This window comes from Cricetulus griseus, chromosome 4, assembly GCF_003668045.3.
Source record: "Cricetulus griseus strain 17A/GY chromosome 4, alternate assembly CriGri-PICRH-1.0, whole genome shotgun sequence".
Lineage (NCBI taxonomy): Eukaryota > Metazoa > Chordata > Mammalia > Rodentia > Cricetidae > Cricetulus > Cricetulus griseus.
In genome coordinates, this window is record NC_048597.1 from 206,765,166 (window position 1) to 206,787,022 (window position 21,857).

Below are 21,857 nucleotides of genomic sequence, written 5' to 3' on the forward strand. Positions count from 1 at the left end.
CACCTGTCACTCCTTGCAAGTGTGAGCAAGTCTATACAGTGTGACTCCTAAGATGGTCCCCACTAAGGACAATTCTATGTTCCTATCTCATCCAAACTGAACTCAGCCCTTTGACATGGGTTGTTGGGTGGGTTGGAGTGACTGGGTACCTTGACCCTTGGGACCTATAAAAGGCACTGGACTTGATTAACAAAATATAGAGGAAAATGACATGCCACTTCTGTGGCAAGTGTTGGGACCAGCTTATGCTTCTCCATGCCCCTCTCCTTCTGTTTCCACAAAGCAATGTCTCCAAGAAAGACAGTATTAAACAAGGGACTAGTGACCTGTGTTTCTCATAAGTCCTCTTCTTAGAGGGAAAAAGCAGGAATACCCTCATCAAACCATTAGAAGGAAATTCCCCTTGTGCCTTTTGAAAATGATCTCAGTACAACAAATTTATCCCCAATATGCTTCCTGCCTGCCAGAGTGGGCCCATCACCCATCACAGGCTTTGGAAATGCCCAAGGAAAGGCATGCCAATTAGCGGATGGCTCCAAGTCATTCCCAGAGTATGAGGAAGGAGCGCTTGGCCTCTCTTCTCCACTCCAGGGCATGAGCTCCCACCAGCTGCAGCCACAACTGGAAACTGTGGCCACAGATGCCCTCTGGGCATAGTGTGAAGCCATAAAGACCAAGGGAAGGAAGCTCTGGGTAGTGCGCTCAGTCAATTACCACCTTTCTGCCTGGGACCAGAGGAGCCGCACTACCTTCCCAAGCAATCTGTGCTCTCTGCCATTAGCCGACACTGTCTTCTAGGGAAGAATGGCGGCTGAAGCTAGGAGCCGCATGCCTCAGACTGAAAACAAGAGCCCTCTGCACTGAGAAATGGGCAGGAGAGAAACTCAAGGGCTGCTCTGCCATCAAAGGAGGCAGTCGACTGATCCCACAAAGCGTCCCCAGTGGTGGAGGGGGAGGGGGCACGCGATCACCTCATCTGGGTGGTGGTTAGGTTGCTGAAGTGTCTTGATCAGATTTGCTCATCATTCTTCGAGTCTTTCTTTCATCTGGGCCATCGCTCTTTGCCCCATTTATTTTGCAGTATATTAATTCCCGGGTCTACTTATCCAGCAGGAGGTCGGAGCAGGACGATGGAGGGAAGAACTCTGGGAGAGGGTGGAGTCTCCTGCTAGGTGGCAAAGTCGTCTGTTCTGGAATCTGGGATTTGGAAGGAAAAAACAAGCATGTTCTCACTGCAGATATAACTCCAACTATAGCAGCATTTTGCCTGTGAACCTGTAACAGAGGCCATGCCCTTTGGATGTGGTTTCAGGTGCGGGCATGACCCATTTAAGGTAGAAGAGCTGGACAGAAGCCCATTTTGGGTCTTGGAGAACATCGGCGAGGCAGGGTCTGCATTCTTCTAGCAGGAACGCCACGGACAGTTACTTTTACCCCTTAAGTTCATCCCCAATAAAACACCTATTTATCATTTATCTTGGGTCTGATGAACTCATTATAACTCCTCACCTTCACCCAACCTACCCCATTTTGACAGAAACCTCGGCTTAGAACCATGTGTAGGTAGGGACCAAGGCCAATATGAGAGCTCCTGTGAACACATCCTTTCTGGTAGGAAATGTGGCCACAGGGACACTCACTGCTCAGACCCGGCTGAAAGGTTTGGCTTGAGAGGTGAGTGGTCTCCAGATGTGAAGGCCATCGTGCTTTCATATTTAGGGCATTATATTACTGGGCAGCTAGTCACCAAGAACAGGTGAGGCCATGGCCTGACCACTGCTGCCCAAGGTAAGCCTTCTCTTGGGGGTTTGCATCCAGAGCTGAGGGTTCCCCTTCCCAGTTCTGCTTTCTTCCTTTGCCTTCCGAATGAGTCAACGCTTGTAGACCTTTTGGGCCTCTTTGACCCATCTTGAATGAATGAGTTTATTAACTACAGCACAAGCAAAAGTAAAAAAATAAAATAGTGAGTGTTAGAAAAACATCATCAAATCAGGGGCTTGCAAGCATCCATCAGAAACCGCCTAGGAAAGCCCAATTAAGGAAGCCAGTCAGAAGGCCTGATCAAGGGAGAAGAATAGAATGTCCCCTCTGGTGAGGCTTGTATGCAAGATGACATATAGCATCACAGAAAGACAATGTTATCAAGTTAGGTGTTCACAATACCCAACAGAAACTGACTAGGAAAGTCGAGGCAGTCAACTGGAGTTCTCGGCTGAGCTTTCTCTCCATAGATGAACTTCTCATGGCTGGGCTCCCAGCCTCTCTTCCCCGCCGGAGTTCTTTTATATCATGGGATAAACAATTGTAACCTCTGTGGTTTGCCTTCTCACTGTGTTTCAAGATTGTGATGCTTTTACCTTTGGAAAGTTCTGTTGCCTTGTTCCTTCCTTGTCATAGAGCGAGGAGGCCCAGCCCACACTAAGACAAGGAGAATACTTTGAGACAAACATACTTGGGTCTGAAATGGGCTGGAGTAATCCTGCTTCCAGGGCTAGCCTCTCGTTGAGCTGAAACAATATGAGATAACTTAACAAAGTCATGTATATTTTGACAAGACAGAGTGCATCTCAAGACACAAAAAGAAGAGAAAGAGAATGCAAGGTCACAGCTAAAGCAGGACTTGTCACCTGTGAAGCCAGGGACCACCATCATCCAGTATGGTGCACAGGTTCAGGGAAGGGAGGACAAGGATGGATGGGGAGGAATTGAAGACAGCAGGCAGTTCTGGGTGCAGGCAAGGACAGACGCTAGATGCTAGGAGCTGAGGATTAAGTGGAGGAGAGAAGATGTGGGCAGAGCCCTCCTTTGAACAGCACAGATTAGAAGAGGAGGTGAAGATGTAAAGAGGTCTCTGGTAAAAGGAATATTTTTTTCTAACATAGGAGAGCCTTGAGTCTCTTTATGAGTTGAGAGGAGAGAACAAGAAAGATAAAGATACATCAAGTTGTCACAGCACACAGAAGACAGGACTGAGAGGAAGGGCAAGAAGGCCTGGGTTCTTGCTATCCTTTGAACTCAGTCTTTGCCATTTTAGTGTATCCTGCCTAAGAATGGATTAGAGAGGCAAGAGGGATGACTCAGCAGATTAACACACCTGCTGTTCTTCTGGTGAGATTCCTGGCACCCATGTTAGGTGGCTCACAACCACCTATAACTCCAGCTTGAGGTGACCCAACTCTTCCTCCTGAGCTTCAAGGGGACCTGCACTGGTGTGGTCATGTGCACACATTTTTAAGAAAATGGACTGTGAATTAATTTCTTGCTTTCTAGTTCCTTTAACTTTAACCTCTGTGATGGTTAATTGAACAAATGATAGCTGGAAAGTAGTTAAACGAAATTTCTGGGTGAAATGAGGATGAGAGTGCTTTCAGAGGAGACTGGCATTTCAATCAGGGACCCTTCTTCCCTTCCTCCCTGATCCCTCCCTCGTTGCCTCTGTCCTTCCTTGAGTTGATCTGGGACACCCCTGCCTTCAAGAGCTTATTCTAGTATTCTTGCTGCCCCACCTACACCTGCTCCCCACCCCCCAGCTATTACCCTCATCCTCTCTGGTTCTCAGGCCTTCAAACTCAGACTAAATTCCACCAGTTTCCCTGTCTCTCCAACTAGCGGAAGATCGACAGATTGTAAGACTTCACAGCTTCCATAGTCACGGGAGCCAATTCCTATAATAGATCCCCTCTTCTATAGCTCCAGAAATCATATTGGGTCTGATCCGATAGAGAGCTTTGTATGATACAACCTCAACTTGACCTTAAAGTCAAGAACGGTGTCTTTGTAAGTAGAAAGAAGGCTACCTCTGTCTCAGTTAGGGTCTCTATTGCTGTGAACAGACACCATAGCAACTTTTATAGGGGAAAACCATTTAACTGGGGTGGGTTACAGTTCAGAGTTTTAGTCCTTATCATCATGGCAGGACATGGTGGTGGAGAAGGAGCTTAATACACTTGATCCAAAGGCAATGGGAAGTGAACTGAGATATTGGGCAGTATCTTGAGTATAAAAGACCGCAAAGTCTACCCCCACAGTGACACACTTCCTCCAACAATGCCACATTTACTCAACAAGGCCACACCTCCTAATAGTGCCATTCCCTATGAGCTTATGGGGGCCAGTTACATTCAGACTACCACAGCTGCATAAAGAGTCAAAAGCCCAGAATTCTAGGATCAATTTGTACTGTGGGATTGTTCTATACAGTGGGTTACTAAGATCAGTGACTCACTCAAGTCAATGTTTAGTTTTCTTGTCAGACGTCACAGGCAGGAAGTTGAGAGTTGGTGCAGCTTCAGTGACTTCAGTTGTCCACTCCCCCATTCTTAGCGGAGAGCTTTAGATGTTCTGTTCATCGTCACATAGGTTTAACATGCATGTCTGGTCTCCAGGACCATATCCACATCCATGGCCAAACAAGGAAGAAACAGCTACACACTCTGTATGTGGAAAGCAAAGTCTTCCTAACTGACCCTAGCCAAGTCCGGTTTGCATCTCAGGGCCACTTTCAGCTACACAAGGGCTGCCACTCGAAACTAGATGAAGTTGTCATTGCATCTGGCTTCTCTAGTCTTTGTCTTCCTCTGAGAGCATCCTGGGCTTCTCCTGGGAATATGCCCCCCACAACCACAATATGTCTCAAAAGGAGAGTAAAGTAGGTGTCTTCCTCTCAACTCCCCCTGATGGTGGAGTGGATCCTAATATCAACCAATCAGAGGGCTTCTCTCAGGATTTGCCCCCATGTGTGAGTGTGACAAGGCCAGAAGAAGCACCTGGAGTTTTATTCTCTATCCTTGCAGCACATCCCAATTAGGCCATTTCCACTTAGGGTTCTTTTCCCAAAGGTTCATATTCCAGCCTTTCAGAGCTGCTTCTCCCCACCTCTGAGTCCAGATTGTCAGTCTGCCTGTACATTCTGAAGGGCCATTCATACCGTTACGGTCCCTTCTACCCAGTGAGAATATTTCTGCTGCTTATAACACAGAAGCAAAAAATCTGACTGACACATGAATGCCATCCCTGGCCACCTGTGTGTGACCATGAGAAGAATCACCTCCCTTCATAGGGCACTAGTGTTCATCTCCAAATGATAGGTGAGTCCCAAAGTGTCTTCTTTTCTCAATGAGGACTGAGGTTTTGATTGCTTACAGATGACTGTTTCGGTACCAAGGAGGTCCAAATGAACATCAAAACCTGGATGCAGGTTTCAAAAGAGGGTCCATTAGCAAAGTTAATTTAGAAATGGGGTGCTGCTGCAACCAGAACAATCCTTCAGGACAGCCAGGTCTAGGTGGATTCTGAGACCCTCTTGGCTTTGGGTGGTACTACAGTCCAAGATTTCCAGAAGCAAACATGCACCAGGTGGTGTCTTCCTGCCTTAATTGCAACACAATTGTAAGCATCTGGATTACACTGGTGTCTCAGGGAGCATGCGCTGTCTGGAACTTCTGTTACAAAGAGTTGTAAAAACTCAGTGTGGAAGGAGAGAGCTGCTTTGTAAACTCAAGAGTCTGCGCCTTCAAGGAAAAAATATTTTGTTAAAACAGCAGAGCGGCCTCAGTCTGGCCTTATGTTCTAGAAAAAAGCTTACTGCTTAGCTGCATTTAATAATCCATGAAACATTTCTATTAGCTTTGGTGTGAACTGTGTGATTGCAGGAGTAAAAAACAAAGTGAGAAGCAGAAATACAAAATATGCAAAAGAATGAAAATAAGTGAAACCTTAAATATTTGATCAAGGCCTCTATTTTCAGGTAACCAGTTATCATCACGGGGTCTCAAACATCAACAGGCGCCATAGAACACCACGCTGAATTATTCAAATGACCAGGGGAACCTTCCCCCCCCCCCTTTACTATTTTTAAATGAGTATGCATCCTTCCAAGCCAACCTTTACTTAAATATTTAACACAGACACTGGGTCAAATATAAAATAGCAAAATTTCTCACTCAAAAGCTCAAGCTGTAATTATGAATCAAATTATGGGATGCAGTTCAGCCTCTGATGCAGTTTAGCCTCTTCAGCTTCCCCTTTGTGGGCCAACAATTTCTTCTAGTGTGAAAAGAACCTATTTACATTAGCTGAAAGTCTGAATTTTAGAATGACTTTTATGTCTGTGTTTATCCACAGTATTTTATTTCATTCTCTCAACTCACTCAGCCCTTCATTCATTCAACACATACTTTTGGAATACTTGCTGGGTCCCAGGCATTGTCCTAGATGTGGGAATGCATCAGGAAGAGTCAGCCTCTCTTGACTGTATACTAAAGTGAGAGAATAGATTAAAACATAGAAATGTACTTCAAAGGCAGGTAAAAAAAATAATACTGTGAAAGGGATGGTGTATGGGTGTGTTCCCTGTTCTGAGGGTAGCCTGATTGAATGGGAAGCTAAGGAGTTGGGCAGGTGGTCTGGAGAGTGGGAGAGGCATAGCCTACCCTACCCGTGAGGGAGAAGTGCTGTGCTGGCTTAGACAGAGCCAGAGTGCCTGTATCAGCGACTCTTCTCAGTGTGCCTGTGACTATACACCTGACACAGACAAATTTAAGGGAGAAAGGATCTACTTTGGCTCACAGTTCAGAGGGTTGAGTCCAGTGTGTGTGTTGGGGGGAGACATGGTGGCCAAAGCAGATCATGGTGGGGGCTTGAGGTATGGCTTTGTTCCTAGCTTGTCAGATCAAGAAAACAGAGAGAGGCTCAGAAGCCAGTTACTATAATAGTCAATGCCTGCCCCTTGTGGTGTGGTCTCTGTCTGCCCACTAAGTACCATGTTCTAAAATTTGCACAGCCTACCAAAAGTAGGGATCAAGCACCCAAAACACAAGAGCATGGGGGACATTTCCTACTAAAACTCCCCACAGTGTCTGAGGAAACACAGCAAAACCAAGGAGACTGAAGATGAGGACGGGCCAGAGTGCAGGGCATAATTTATGAATGCTTTGTGGATCATGAGGGAGACTTGTGATTTTAGTTCAATTGTGATGGAAGCCAGTAAGGGCTTCTGTGTGGTGTGGCCTGATTCAGGGTTTGAAAGGATAGTTCTCGCTTACATAGAGACTTTCTAGTGGAGGCCTGCTTCAATAGCCATGAAAGAAAGACTTGGCATGAATGTCATCTGTCTGGTCTTTGGTTCTAAGACAGCACCCACCTTCTGAAGCACTTGCAGTGGTTGAAAAGCTTGCCATCTTTGGTTATTTTAAGTCTACCAATCTCCTTTTATACATTCTATTTTTTTTTTTTTTATTGAACCAAAGCTTGCTCTTTCTGAATGAGGGCTTAGAAGACAAGAAGGGTTCCTCCAAGTGCGGAGGTTGGCCAGTCAATGGTCCCATGCACAGTTCTTCTGAGGACCAGTTCTTCAGAAGGTCCTCAGAACACAGCCTAAGACAGTCACTCTCAGCTAGCTATACATACACCGATGGCTGCCCAAAGATCTCTGACAGAGGAAGATAGCCTCAGAACCTGATGGATGACAGAGGAGTGGGGCAGTGTTATACAAGTGTTGCTCTCATGTAGGTAATCAGAATTTTAGGCCTAGAAATAATTTCTGAATTGTCGGCTTGTTTTCATTCCTTGGGGATCTGCCTCCTGCAGATCCTTGGAATAACCCCCAAGCCCTGTTCTGCATACTGCATTCTAGAGCATTCCTTCAAGTTTATACTTCTAATCAAGCACTGGCTTGACAGTGGCTCCTCACTGAGCATTTCCCCTGCCCTCTATGCTATCCTCCTGAGCTGTATTCTTATTATATCTCATGAATAAACTACCTTCACTCAACTGCTTATACTGTAGTCTGCTTATGAGAGACCCAGACAGACATATCTTCTACATCAAATCCCTGCCCTTTCTGTAACGTCATTTCTTAGACATCTTCCTTTAGTCAACAGAGAGAGGTGGAGAAATTAGAAGCTCCATTATGCTTATGATCTAGTAGCCAGCTGTGACCACAGCCAAGGGACTCACTTATTCCCCTTCAGAATGCCCAGACTGTATTTCTCAGGCCTGCCTCTCCCCACCATGCTGCCTAAAGCCTGGTCATTGAGTGTGTGTGTGTGTGTGTGGGGGGGGGGGTATTACTGCCTTCCAAAAGCACACACTACTTCTTATCCAGGAAGCCAGCATCTTTCTCAGCCAGGCCCCAAGCTTCACCTGTGCAGGTTAAAATGCTTGTTCTGCATGAGTTATTGTTTAAGCTCTCTTTTGTCTTGTCTCTGCCTCCCCAGCCCTAGGTCCTGACTCAGAAAAACTTGGCCTTTGATTAGTTTATGGAAGAGAACCAACATGTAGTACCATATGCTACATGCAGTCACCAAAATCTCCAAACTTGTGATAAACCACCTACTCTGCTGGCACACAAACTGACATCAGAAAGAGAATATCCAAAGGACACAGTACACTCAGCTATTATGCCACTTAAACCTCCAAATCCAGTGTGGCAGGGGGCTGTTCCTGTTGATTATAGGGAAAACTGAAACTGGAGTAGGTAAAGCTGCTTGTCCAAGGTCATCTTATGGAGACAGATAGTACCCTAAGTATGGAGAATAGACCCAGAGGGCATGGAGTCTTCTACCTGAGTGGGGAGGTACCCTTTTCCTGGGTACTTAGTGGGGGCCACCTGTGTGCCCACATATTCACAACGGTGTGGCCCTTCCTAAGAATGTGGGAAGACTGTATGGGACTGGGGACAGCAGTAGGGTCCAGTGCCAGCTTCATGAAGCACTCCCCACACCCGGGAGTCCATTTGCCACTGTGGTTAGGAAGAGGGAGAGATTAAAATGTTCAGCAGTCACAAAGCCTTGACATCATCCTCGATGGCATCATTATTATTTTTTGCACACTCCAACTCACCCCATAAGCATTGACAGACATCCGTGAACTTGGGTCTTAAAGACTCCTCCCCACAAGATCCTTGAGTGCATTAGGCAGTTGGGGAGGGGGATGAGGAGGCTGAAAAGCTACAGGCTGTATTAGCAAAGCAAATTAAGGCCCTAAATTACACAAAGACCCCAGGGAGTAAGACCTGATCTCTAAAGATTTGGTTGTAATTTCTTAGCATGAATGAATATACTCACTAGAAAGCCCTAATTGTATTTCCTTTCTAAAATAGCTCTCATTTTCCCCATCCCCCAAACTGTGTGAGCTTAAGGAGCCCATCCCCCTCAACCTTCATCCTCACCAGGGCAGAGCTGGAGAATAGAGGTGTAAATGTGTCAGAAGAGGAAAGCAGGGGCACAGGAAGAGAGTAAATCCTCATCTAACACGGCAGAAAGTCAATAGATAAATCAAGAAATCGCTATGTAAGCTTTTTTCCCTTTCCTTTTCTTTTTTCTTTTTTCTTTTTTTTTTAGCGACAAGAAGTGACCATCAAAAAAAAAAAAAAAAAAGGAAGGGACTGATGAAAAAGGGCTGTGGGTGGAACAGAGCAAGAGGGGCTTGGGCTTTCATAAGTAGTTATTTTGCACTTTAAGAAGTGTTCATACATTGCTTGATATAGTTTTAATTCAGACTTTGGGGGAAAAAGAGAGTAAAGTTATCTGAAAGAAATAAACGGAACACAAAACCGAAAAACAAACACGAAGCATTAAGGTCACCGGTTGTAACCGACCAGGCACCTGAAGAGAGGGGCGGGGCAATGGGCGTGGTCCGGAGAGGGGCGGAGCTCCATCTGACCCACCCTCAGGGCGGGGCAAGGCGCGGAGCCTACTTCCCTCGGGCTCCGCCCACAGCAGGAAGCGGGAAGCTCAAGGTCAAGTTCGCTCTAGGCCCCGCCCCCAGCCTGGGTCAAGGCGAGTAACCTGGTGCCCCTCCCTGGCTGAGCAGCAGGTCCGTGGTCCCTGTTGACCCCCGAGATTCTCCGGGTGCCGCTGCGGAGCCAAGCGACGCGCAGGTAAGCACTACGGCCTTGGCTGCCTGCTTTTGCCCGCGTGGGTGCCCACGAGGCCCTGGATCCCGCGTTCCTCCCGCGCCCACGTGACGCGAGGCGGCGGCGGCGGCGGCGGCGGTGGCGGCGGCGGCGACTCGGGGGCGCGCGCGCACAGGGCGTCAGGTAGCTGTGTTACGCAGAACCGTGCCGGCCGCACGGTTACGATTCCGACCGACAGGATTGGTCTGGCACGGGTTCGGATCCCTCGTGCAAGCATGCGTGCAGTCCGTTAAAAATAAGCATGCAACAATACAGCGTGTTACGCGTTGTTCTCCTTCCGTTGGCTTAAGTACTGGGGTCCCAGGGATGGGTCATAACGTGCCACCCCGCGGAGCTCAGACTAGTGGGGAGACCTACAGCAAAGATAAACCACATAGGTTAAAGTATGAAAGTTCAAGTTAGTACGAACTGTGGAGATGAAAAGCCCAGAGTGCTGGAGAGGTTTTATCAAGTTCCCCGCCTGCAAACCCTGTGGAATTAAAGCTGCGAGGTGAATCACTGAATTCCAGGGTGGAAAACGCAGGAATGCATTTTCTCGGGAGAAAACGTGGGCTGGTGAAGGAAGGTCAGTAGGATTGGCCTGCAGAGAGCCTGTGATGGTTAGTTTTTGTCAGCTTAAGCGAAACTCATCTGGAAAGTGGGAATCCCGACAGTCAAAATGCCCCATCAGACTAACCTGACCACAAGGGTGGCAGGGCTTTTTTCCTGTTTCAGACCCCATGCGGAAGAACCCAGCCCATTTTGGGCGGTTCCACCACACCCCTTCCAATTTCCCCTACCAGGAAGGTGGTCCCAGGTTGTATAAACAGAGCAAGCCTGGGAGAAGAAGCAAGGAAGCAGCAGTCCTCCGGACCCTCTGCTTCAGCCCCTGCCTAGATTTCCGTCATTAATGGACCGTGATGTGGAAGCATAAGCCAAATACAGGCTTCCCTCCCGAGTTGCTTTGGTCATGGCTTTTGTCAAAGCAGTCCCTCAACCCTGCCTCTGTTTTAAAATGGGATTGCTTGTACCAGGCTAGGCTCCTCAGGACTGAACTTGAGAGTCTGTCTCCCCTGCCTTAGTACATTCTCCTCTGACATAACCTGTAGATTTACACAGCCTGTTCTCTAAGTTGAGGATTGGTTCAGTTATTCCTTTCTGAAACACTTACTCATGTTTTGTCCTTGGCACTAAGGCTTCAGAGAAGCCATACACAAGACCTGCCCTACTGGAGCCTGTGCAGGATGGCCATGTGGCCATCTTGACCCTGAGCCTTGTGAGAAAAGCTGCCTTGCTTCTGTCTGGGTACAGGTTTCCCAGAAAGCTCCACCTGGTCCTGCCAGCCCCAAGAGTCCCAGAGAACTTGCTCCCACTCTTTCGCAAGTGGCTTTTAGTTCTTGGTGTCCCTTTCTAAGATCAGCCAGAAGACTCCTCAACGGCATCTCACTGGTCCCTGGCTGAGGACCCCTCAGAACTTGAGAGCAACACATATTTGAGAGTGTGTTCTTCACTTCCAGAAACACCTGTAGGTCACTTAGTACTTACATATGTGTGTGTTTATATTACTTCCTTTATTTTTTTTAGATTGTAATATAATTACATTTTCCCCTTCCTTTTTTCCCCCTCCAAACCCTCCCATAAACCTCTCCTTGATGTCTTTCAAATTCATGGCCTCTCTCTTCCTTAATTGTTGTTACATACATATATATATATATATATATGTGTGTGTGTGTGTGTGTGTAACAATAATTAGTACATATAATATATATATATATATATATATATATATTCATTGTAACAACAATGAATAAAGAAAGAGGCTTGGTATGTTTTATGCCTTGAATGAGCCTGGTGTCTTCTGTGGTCTTGTCCACACTATTGATACAGACTTGGGATTTTCTCTAAGAGAACAGAATGGGGAGCACAGTTAAGGGAGGAGCCTGTAGCACTGGAGGGTTGTGGTCAATAGATGACTTTTCAAAGGATGTTGGAAGGAGAGGAGAAAGCAGCTATGGCACTGCCCCTGTGTTCCCCTCACAAGCCATAGCAGTATGCTGGCCAAGACCAGAGGAGAGACTTAAACATGGTGGCCGTAGACCTTCGACTTCCCAGCTTTGCAACTGAAGAGGTCACTTGTTCTCTGGTGAGGATTGTGCAGGCTTAGCAGGTTCTTGGCAGATTGTTCTGCTCTGAAGAAATACTCATCCCTCCCGCTTCCTTCTCCAAATAAACTAAAGCAAGAATAATAGTGCCTGCTCTAGAGGCCATTGGGATCTTGAGTACCCAGAATGTAGGAAGTTACTATGCTACTAGTATTGCCTCTTCCTTATCTTGGCAGACACTGATGAGGTCGGGAGGGAAGTGTGGTGGGGGATGAGGACCTGAGTGGGGTGATTAGTGGGGGGTGACTTTATCTATGGCAATGGCTTCCTCAGAAAGCACCAGCCTCCAAATGAGAGGCCTGTTCTACATGATAGTGGACCTCTACCCAGCAGCGCTGTCAAAGGTCCAAGAGACTGACAAAACTTGGGCCAGAGAAAACAGAAGAAAAAAAAAAATGGAGAAATTAGTCCATAGGTCTAAAATTGCCTTCAGGGCTTATCTTTAACTCATGACCGAATTCATGAGTCCGCTGCAGGGGGCTACTGTTGCTCTAACTGGCTGACCTCTGTTAGCTTTGTGACTATAGTAGTATGGCTTTGATAATTGCCTGGGAATGATCTCATTCACCAAGTAGTTTGGGAGCTGTGGAACATTATAAGCCCTGCACTAAGCAGCCAGGCTCAAAATATACAAACAAATGAACAAGTGAAAATAAATCCAAGAACTTTTTGAAGGTAGGTGTGTTGTGTGTGTGTGTGTGTGTGTGTGTGTGTGTGTGTGTGTGTGTGTGTTAAATATGAGTATGAAGGCAGAGAAAAAATAACTAATGTGCTTGAGCATTTGCAGAGGACTGAAGCTTTCATGTAGGAGGCACCCTGGTGGGTAACCCCATGGCTTTCCAATCACATTACACAGCCTATGACCGAAGTCTTAGCAATGATTTATTTATTTTTTTCATTTCGGGAATGGTACTTAACTCATAATAAGCAAGATAAGTACCTGAAGGGCTAGCCTCAGCACACACATGAGGTATGGAAAAATCCTTAGTAATAGCCATTGGTATTGTATTGTGTTTATCAGTCTTCCCATGGACCACCACTACCACAAGGAAAATGAAAGTCACAGATGTGTGACCCCAGTTCTGAATCAGGCCTGTCTGGTAGCAGAGGCACTTTAGACAACCAGGCCATGTGTATTAAGTGCAGTTAGCCTCATGTGTATGTCTCTAATTACTTAAAACACTGGACTATAGAATTTTTTTCTTTTCTTTTTAAGATGTAATTCCATCATCTCTCCTTTCCCTTCCCTCCCCTCCTTCTAAGCCTTCCCATATACCCCTCCTTGCTCTTTTTCAAATTCATGGCCTCTTTTTTTCATTAATTGCAGTTACATGCATATATGTATATACATAGATATTCCTAAATATAACCTGCTCAGTCTGTATAATGTTACTTGTAAAGGAAAAATAAAACCTGCAAAATCATAATTTATGTGCCTTTTGAGTGCAGGTGTTTTATCATCTAGATAAATCTTCCATGCATCTATGTTAAACCACTTTGAGCTGTCAGAGCTCTTAAATAAAGTGGCTTGTCCTGACCAGTGTCTGTCTCTGCTCGTTTATCACCGCTCCCTAGTAAAGATGGACAGATCCCATTTCACAGGGCAGGCCCCAGGCCAGCAGCTCCCACCCCATGTATTAGCCATGCAGTCCCTGAGTGGGGTGGTGTTTAACAAGTCACAGTGGACGATGCCACCTCCCCTCGTAAGTGGGGATTTTTCTTTCTTTTTTCCTCTGTGGTGCTGGGGATTGAACCCATGACCTCATACATCCTAAGCAAGGGCTCTTCCACTGAGCTGCATCCCAGCCTCAGATAGCTAGGCATTCCCTGGCCAGTATGAATGTGGGATCACACTGTGGGGAAATCTTAAGTTCTCTGAGGTGATTGGTTTGAAGGTAAATGTGCCTGGCTTGAAGGTGCCTACATTGTCCAGAAGTCATAACTGTCTGGTCTTGCCATCCAGAGGTGCCGTCTCTGGGCCTGGCCTCTTGCCCAAGGAAGCCAGCTCTGCTCTTTGCTGCCCTGCCTCTGGCCACAGCTACCCCTGAAATCTTGATTCATAGGCAGCTATTGAGGCACAGCTGTAGCAAGTGAGCCTTCCTCAGTCAGCCTGTGACTTCATGGTGATAGGATACCTGTCTGAAGGCCCCAGTGCTGCTTTTGTTGGCTGGAGCTCTTCCACAGCTGTGGGACCAAATGTTCCTGGGTCCTAGCACACCACCTGGCCCATTGTCCTGCCTCCCTATATTGTTTCCTTACACAGATACCTCAGCCAGGGTTCTAGGGATTCGAGTGGGGACTCAGAAATGGCTGTCTTAGCCCATATGAAACCTGAACACAGGAGGCAGGTATAGTAAAGACAGACATGGGCATATAAGCAGGCACACAGCAGTGAATTGTCAAGGTGGTTATCTGCTGAGCATGATAGGCCTGGGGTCCCAGGACAGCGAGTGAAAGTGGGACTGCAAATAATGTTGGTTGGAGGCCAATGCTGCAAGGCTAACGCCTTGGAAGACCACTGCAGAACATTTTTGTAAAAATTCTGGTGATCACTGATTTGTGAACTTACTGAGAATATACACTTTTAAAATGGTGGGCCTCCAGCTTCCAAGTAGAAGAGTCGGTCTCATGTTCGAGGCTAGTGTTTACTATGCAGTTCCTGGTTGCATGTTGTCTCCGGTGTCCTCACTGCCCATCCCAGACTCCGTCAAGGCAACAAATGGCACTGACTCAACTAAGGGCATATTTGGTGAGGTGAGTGCTGGAGCCCTCTTCCTTTTGAGGGACAGAATGCCCAGAGAGCTTGTTTTATCCTATGCCTAGGCCTATCAGGCTGAAGGCTCACATAAATGTTAGCATGTGATGGCCAGTGGCCTGTCACCTCAGAGAGGGAAGGGCAACAGTACCTGCTGCTTACCCTCAGGGTGGTCCTTGTCTATCTGCACCTGCTTGAGCTGGCTAGGCTAGTGGTATCAGGGTGAGCTTGGTCTTTTTAGAGTGGTCACTTGTGAGGGATGCCATGTCTACCTTCTACTGCTAAGCCATGACACAAATGCCTGTGGAAAACATTCTCAGTCTGTGCCCGAATATTATTAGACTAACATAATTTGCTTGGCCGGGGATGTTGACAAATGGCAACCTTATTTAGAGAGCTGAGCTGCCTGTTTCCGCAGAGCAAAGGACAGAGGCATGGGCGGCCCCTTGGTAGGGAGTGTTTGACTGCCACCCAGGCCAGTGGGGAAGGGCTGGATTCCCAGGGCACAGCTTTAATAGGATTGTAATTGTGTGGCTCATGGCCATGGAGCAAAGAAATAGCTCTGGCAATCTCCCTTCCATAAAGCCTGACATGCAGGAGGTATTTATGCCGCCTGAAAGTGCATGTTAAGTGGTAGATATTTATGAAAGGGGTGCCGAGGAGTAAATGTGTCCATCAGTCAACCTGGAACTCTTTAGAGCTCCTAAGATGCTTTTAAATTAGAGCCAATCTTCCCCCTGCCTTACACATCAGCTCTGCCAACCCCATTCCTCTTGTAAAAACCAAGTGCCAAAGCAGGGCCAATCACAGACAGGAGGTTGGAATTCCTGTGCAGAAGAGAGTGAGCATGTGTGTGGTGATTCTTCTCCATCTCGGTGCTCTGGAGATTGGCAGAGTGTGGGACAAAGCTGACAAACAGGGTTCAGCCTAATTGTGTCCTACCATAGCCATCAGACTGCGCCATCTGCACTCCACCGTCAGCCAGGGTGTTTGCTCCTGAGGATGCAGAGGAAGGTGGTGAAAACAAGTGATGCAAACAGCCTCAATTTGAGCTCAGTGAGGGGCAGATGGGAGAGAGAGTATGTCATTGTTGTAAGAGGCAGGCCCTTGACAGAGAGAAGGCTGCAGGAGGCTGGGAGTTTGTGAGCAGGTGATCATTAGCTCGAGTACCTGATAATGGAGGAGTCTAGAGATTATTATTGACTTCTCGGTGCTCATTTTAAAGATTAGAGGTAGGTGTTGTCACAAGAAGCCTATCCTTAGTAGCCAAGCCTGCTTAGCTTCTAATTCCCATCTGGCCTCTTTTATGACTATTATTGGCCGATTTTTGTCTTACTGCTTTTTTTTTTTTTTTTTTTTTTTTTTTTTGTCTGTGGGGAAAAAAAGGATGCTAATGTCTGCTCCCCATTACATGTTTGTTAAGAATTCGGAGAGCTGTAGATGGCAGAAGGAGAAGGTCTGTCACTGAAATGTGACTACCTCTCAGCTTCTTCTGGGATTCTGCCTTAAGAAAACAGTCCAAAAAGTGGAAAGTGTTCTGCATAATAACACTCTGCCCGTCATCACCTGTGATGGTGAAAACCTGGGCATGACCTGAGTGAACTGTCTAGGGAGATAGTGAAATTATGGGATATCACACAGGTGGAGGCATGAGCAGTCGGGAAGCATGAAGCTGAGTCCACACCTGCAGAGAGAGCAGAAGGCTATCAGATTGATGCTATTCAGTAAAGCAGCCTGCCATGGCTTCCTGTGTTAGCGTGTGAGCAGTGGGACAATGGATAATTCATTTTCATGACTTCACATTTTCTGTGTTGCTGTATCAGTTGTGTTGGTTACTTTTTGCCTCACTGTGACCACAGATTAAGGGTAGGAAAGGTTTATTCGGTCTCAGACCATCATTGTAGGAAAGGCGGAGGGAAAGGGGTCATGGCAGTGGGAGTACACAGTAGTGGCTGTTCATGTGACTGACAGCCAGGAAAAAGAAAAGAAACCACCAGAGTTCCTTCACCGTGGAGCAACAAGCTGAGAGGGAGGGAGAGAAACCAGAGCCTGGGTCTAACCTTCAAAGCTTCCCCTTTTAACCTGCTATAACCAGTTTGTTCTTGCCTTTTCAAGGCTCCACAGCCTCCCAAAGTACTGCCATTGGCTGGAAACAAGAGGAGTGATTGTCCCTAAGCAGGACTGAAATGCAGTAGGGCACACTTGCAAAGTTGCATCTCCACATCCAGTATCTGGGCATCTGAGCTCCAGCAGCTCATGCAGTCCCACCCTTGATGGACTTGCTGTTCAAAGCCTACATGGCCTCTCCCTTGGGCTGATTCCACTTTCCTCAACAGATGTCCTACACCCCTGGCATCTCTAAGATCCCTTGGGCTTCCCTAGAGGCTTGGGCTTTACCTTCAAAGCCTTATGCATCACTTTATCATGAGCCCCCCCCCAAGGAATCTGACCCTCCCTCTCTGTATAGCCTGACCCACTAGGATTTCCTTAAAAAATCTGAGTGCAAGCCTATATGATTTTGTGACTTGCATTCTGCTTGCTTATACAAAACTAAGACCATACGGACAATGCCAAATTCTGACATCAGCTGGGTCCCTTTGAACCATACAGTGGTCTCTATGTCCTTCAACTGCTGGGCCAGGAAATGCACTTCCCTAAGCATTTCTGGGTGAGCAGGGTACTCTGGAAAGTGCCTCTTACCAAAGGAAAGTCTTTGAGTTTACTGGAGTCTGTGATAGATGAGGGAGATGCCATGAATTCCCCCCCCCAAAAAAAATAAAACATTCTCAAGGCATATTTCCTGTGGTTCCAGTACAGAATACAAAGTGTTTGGCCTCTCTTTAATGGTGTTAATCTTTTAAACACTTACAGCCTCATTGTCTGGAACTGTAAACATGCCCCTTTCCTAGCCAAGCTGCCGGGTTTTCAAGTCCCCGTGCTCTACATTTTCATTGTAAATCTGGATAAAAGTCAGCAATTACCATGCCAAAGCCTAAATGCTATCTGTCTTGAAGTTTCCTCTGCCAAATTAATCAGTCTATAACTTTTTAAAACCCTGCTAGTAATTATGATTTTATGTGCATGGGTGTTTTGCCTGCATGTATGTATGTGCAACACATGCATGCCTAGTGCCTGTGGAGGTCAAAGGAGCATCAGCAGAGCCTCTAAGGTTGGAGTTACAGACAGTTGTGAACGGCCATACCGGTGCTGGAACTCAAGCCCTCTCCAGCCCCCTACTCTATTACTGTTTTTTGGTTTTTTTTGGTTTTTTTTTTTTTTTTTTTAACTCATCCTCATTCAGATTTTCTGGACATGGGTACAATACTGTAGGCAGTTTGCTTTTTCCCAAAATATAATACAATTGGCTTCTTCTCCATTTTCCAATTGAGTCCATAATGCTATTTGAACCCTCATGAACCCTCACTCTGTATCTGACAGAAACAACTCAAGGGAGAAAGATTGACTCTCACCACTCTGATGAAGAAGGCATGGTAACAGAGCTCAGTTCCTATCGATGCAGTATGTTACACGGGCTGTGCACATCACAGTAGGCCAGGAAGCTGAGGGCCAGGAAGAAAGCAAAGATTGGGTATAACCTCCAAAGGCCCAAACCTGACAGTCTCCCCTGCTCACTAGGCCCTACCCAGGCCTCTCAAAATAACACTATCAGCTGGAGACTAGCATTCAAAACATGAACCTATGGGGGCCATTCTAGATTAATAACTTAACATTAGTCCTATAAGTGTTTCAGATGAGGCAAGTTAGATATGTTCTTTTCTGTTGTGTGTACTCAGTTGTAGCTTTATCCTGAATTAAATCTTGGAATCAGCTCTTATTGTGTGTTTGAGTTAAGGTAGCCATAGCTGGACTGTTGTGACAATTCTCCTGCCTCGGGCACTTGAGTGCTAGGATTAGAAGTGTGTTTAATCAGCTACTTCTGAAGCAGGTGTGGCTTTCTGCCTCCACGTCTGTAGTTCAAGGTTATATTCTGGGTCCCTTGAATGTATCGCCTATGCTTGTGCTCTCCTCAGCCCTGTGGACTTAGAATTTTTTTTTTTTTTTAATTAGTTCAACTTAGGAACAAGCTTGTTTCACATGTCAATCCCTTCTCCCTTTCCCTCTCCCTCTCCCTCTCCCTCTCCCTCTCCCTCTCCCTCTCCCTCCCTCACCCTCACCCCTCCTACCTGACCCCGACCTACCCCCTACCCCATCCACCCTCCACTCCCTGCAGGGTAGGGCCCTCAACAGGGGCTCCACAAAGTCCACCACATCATCCTGGGCTGGGCCTAGGCCCTTCCCCATGTGTCCAGGGCAAGAGTGCATCCCTTCACGTGGGATGGGCTCTCAAAGTCCCTTCTTACACCAGGGAAAATATTAATCCAGTACTAGGGGCCTCCTAGAGTGCAGAGGCCTCCTCATTGACATCCATGGTCAGGGGTCTGGATCAGTCCTGTACTGGCCTCCCAGACAGCATCTGGGGTGGATGTGCCCCCCCCTTGTTCAGGCCAGCTGTTTCTGTGGGTTTCACCCAGCCTGGTACCAACCCCTTCGATCTTCATTCCTCCCTCTGAACTCTGGAACAGAATTTTGGGTTTTTAAGGTGAAAAAAGGCTAATGCCTGAAGATGGAGGTCCCTGCCTGCCTGGTCCCACAGCCATTTAGCCCCAAATAAACACACAGTGACTTATATTAAACTGTTTGGTTGGTGTCTCAGGCTTTTTATTGGCTAGCTCTCTCTTAATATTAACCCATTTCTATTGATCTAAGTTTTTCCACATGGTCTTATCTTACCGGAGAAGGGTCCGGACCTGTTACTCCTTCCTCAGCTATGTGGCGTCTCCTGGTGGCTTCTCTCTGCGTCCTCTCCCCAGCATTCTTCTCGTCGGGTAGCCCTGCCTATACTGTGCTACTGGCCAATCAGTGTTTTATTTATCGACCGATAAGAGAAACATATATATAGAAGGACATCCCCCAGCAAATGCCCCTCCTGGTAGCCAGTGGTTTGGGAAGGGTGGATTTGGGTTTACAACTTTTGAGAACATCATTGATGGGGTGTTAGCACTCTCTGTCCCCAAGATATGTGCAAGTGCATACCACACACACACACACACACACACACACACACACCACCAGCAGCAGCAGCACTGGGCCACCCCAGTGTCTTATTGTGCAGGCTTTGATGCCTCAGAAATTGAATACCATGTTCTATATATAGTCTTTCGTGTATTGTCCACCTACCTTTGCTGCCTTTCCTGGTCAAAGTTCGATGCACAACTAACTATATGTCCTGAATGAAGTGCATTCAGTCATCTAGATACTGGGCAGTTCTGATATGTCTTTATATAGAGAGACATGGATTTGAGTCTGAGTGATTTATTTGGGAGAGAGTCTAGGAAGTGCTAGCAGGAAGCAGGGGAATGGAGCCAAAGATGTGCCTTGTTGAGCAGGAGCCCAACCTGGGCAACTAGAATTTAACCAGAGGCTACAGATTATCTGTCCTGGAATTGTCCTCTCAGGAAGGCTGGGGACCGAGCATACACACACTGTCAGTCATTGGTTGGGCATCATTTCTTAGGGGTGAGTTAGTGGTCCAATTCTAGGTACCAGGCAAAGCACCTGGACAAAAAGCTGCAGGTCCTGGTGGATGGCTAGTCTCAATATGACAAAACCTGAAATAAAGGACATATCACAGAGAGTGCCTGCTGTTGTGCTTAAGGCCACAAGCGTCACCCATGTAGGAGGCTGAAGATAATCTAGTTCATCATTCCACACTAAGTCCCAGCCAGTCACACCAAGTTGAAGACCATATTAAGTAGTAGCCAACACAAAATGTGTGAGAAAGACAACCTCAAGAAAAAAATGTTTTCCAGTGAATAAGGCTAGAATATTGACTCCAGAGTCACAATGCTAGTGTTCTGCAGCTGTGGTTTGAGACCCAACACTTCAAAAGCATGCCTGATGGTGTAATCAGATTTATCTGTTTTGTGGCAGTGTTTTCCCATCTGTTGATTACTCCTGCTATTTCTCTAGTACATTGAGATGCATTCAAAAGAAAAATTCACTGGGAGAAAACATTTAACCTCATTTGTATCAGCTCACGGTTAAATCTCCCATGCCATGTTTTACTGTTTACTGGATTTACTACACTGGTGCTGATGCCAGAGTGTCAGGGAATTTCTGTAGTTATGGCTTCTGGTGTCCTGATAAATAATTTGTAGTCACTGCCTCTCCACTGAAACATTCCATCTCCAATTAAAGATTTAGTCAGCTCTCTATCGAAAAATGGCTGTGCACAATTGAGGTAGGGGCTATGGATGTGCTGACATTTTGACTTAATTCACCAAGTAGTTGTGTGTCCCTAACCATCCATCTATTTTGTTTTCCTAAACATACAGGAGGATTTATCAGTGGCAACGTGGGGCATAATAAAGGTCCTCGGAACACTACATATGCTTATTATAATTGAGTCTACTGGAATATTTATTACCACAACAAGGGCTTTACTCAGTGAGGCTAGTGGCCAAAGTCCATACACTTTGGGCTATGGGTACTTTAGAATTTATATCAGAAGATTTCAAGATTCCACTATTTTAGAAAAATGAAGCCATTTCCCTTTAAATTGTGTTCTGGGGTGCATTCCACAGTGACCAAGATGACAAATACTCTACTTCATGCCCTATTGCTATGCCCTGTGCACACGCAGACAGCACTGACTTATGCTAGGGCCCAAACCCTGCTCTGCAGAGGCCTCCAGCAGCCACTTAGTAAATCATAACTGGCTCACAAGCTCTGGCCTGTGGATGCGCCCTGCTCTACTCTGTACCCATCCTGACTGTTGGTTAAAACGGTTACTGCAGACCTGACCTGAGAACATATATACAACTAACATCATGCAGATTGAACAGGTTATGTGTATGGGAATATGTGTGTGTATAACAATGAAAAAAGAACTATGAATCTGAAAAAGAACAAGAGGGTATAGAGGAGGGTTTGGAGGAGAAAAAGGAAGGGAAATTCATGTAATTATGTTTTCAAAAATAAGATA

General features: G+C 46.4%; 1 protein-coding gene across 6 annotated transcripts in view; it reads left to right on the plus strand.

Moving 5' to 3' along the window:
• The first annotated feature begins 9,725 nt into the window (after positions 1 to 9,725).
• Nmnat3 (nicotinamide nucleotide adenylyltransferase 3) overlaps positions 9,726 to 21,857 on the plus strand; it is a 123,444-nt gene continuing 111,312 nt past the window's right edge. For 2 of the 6 annotated variants that reach the window (XM_035443885.1, XM_035443886.1), the window contains exon 1: positions 9,726 to 9,880. The gene's annotated coding sequence lies outside the window, so the exon portion shown is untranslated. The remainder of the gene's footprint in view (positions 9,881 to 21,857) is intronic. The other 4 variants (XM_035443883.1, XM_035443881.1, XM_035443880.1 and 1 more) reach the window with 3 other exon arrangements.